The sequence below is a fragment of the Myotis lucifugus genome, unplaced genomic scaffold (assembly GCF_000147115.1).
Source record: "Myotis lucifugus unplaced genomic scaffold, Myoluc2.0 scaffold_199, whole genome shotgun sequence".
In the NCBI taxonomy this organism is placed as follows: Eukaryota; Metazoa; Chordata; class Mammalia; order Chiroptera; family Vespertilionidae; genus Myotis; species Myotis lucifugus.
The window spans coordinates 367729-368973 of NW_005871247.1; positions in this window are offsets into that span (position 1 = coordinate 367729).

Consider the following 1245-nt stretch of genomic DNA (forward strand, 5'->3'; position numbering starts at 1 on the left):
GGACACCGCCGGGAGCCGCTTCTTTACTCCTGGGAAAGTAGCAGCAGAGTCTTTGGAGCCCTAAGCAGATCCGTTCACTTATTAAAGGATTGCATTGATGGAATGTACAGTCTCCTGTCTTGGAAAGCCTTTGGTTTGCATCCAAACCTTAATTTCCTCTTACTGGGTTTCTGGGCTAAGGGAAGGGTGTAGGGAAATACAATCCATCTAATAGAGAAGGTAAAATCTTATTTGTATTGCTCTTTTTATTCGTTGTATAACATGAGTGGGCTGGAAGGGAAAAATGCATTTTCTCTGGGAGGGAGGAGCGGGAATCACAAATGATGGGTTCTGAGCAATGCCGCAAAGGCAACATGGAGATAAGGCAAGGCCTCTGGTGTGTGGTAGTTGGGGCAGTTTGAGCAAAATCAGAGGTGGGAAACCATAGAGTGCATTTGGAGCGATCGCAGTAGAGCTATTTGGTTCATAAGGCAGCGTGTATAGGAAGGAATGCAGCAGGCAAGTTGCCTGGGACAGTGGGGGCCTTCAGCCCCAGGTGGAGGTGTGGGGGTAACTGATGGGTGGGCATCTGTGAGCAGGGAGAGGGCTTATGGAAGCCATGACTGAGCAGTGGAAGTTGCATCTGGGCAGGTGGCAGCAGAAACAAGGCAGAAATGCAAGCATATTGAACAAATCACAGGACCTGGTTACTTTCCATGTGGAGGGAGTGCTGAGGGGCCAGCGTGACCCAAGGCCTTGACCCTGGGTGGGCTTGAATTCCAGGAAGTTCTACATTCTCTCTTTCTCACAGGGTGTTTAAAAAACGCACACAAAACTCCTGAAAAGCACTCGCTATCCCAATATCCAAAATAATCACTGATGTGTCCAACATTCTATTGTGTATACTTCCAATCATGTTTCTGTGACTGTATTGTATATACTAGTTATTTGCAAAAATAGATCATTTTAATGTTTATATTTGTTTACAAATATGCATTATTATAATATTTATATCTAAATACATAATTAAAAACATATTTAGGATCACACTGCTGATTTGTAATTTCCCTTTCCTTATTCAAATATTATAAATGTGTTTCCATTGCATTAGCTCTTAATACACAACCTGATTTTTCAAAACCTTCTTTTTTTTAAATCTCTAAAAACACTAAGTATCACTTATTTCAGTGGAAATTTCAGAAAATACAGTAAGCACATGAAGAAAATAGAAACCTTCCAAATTTCTGAACTAACTAGATATGTTGA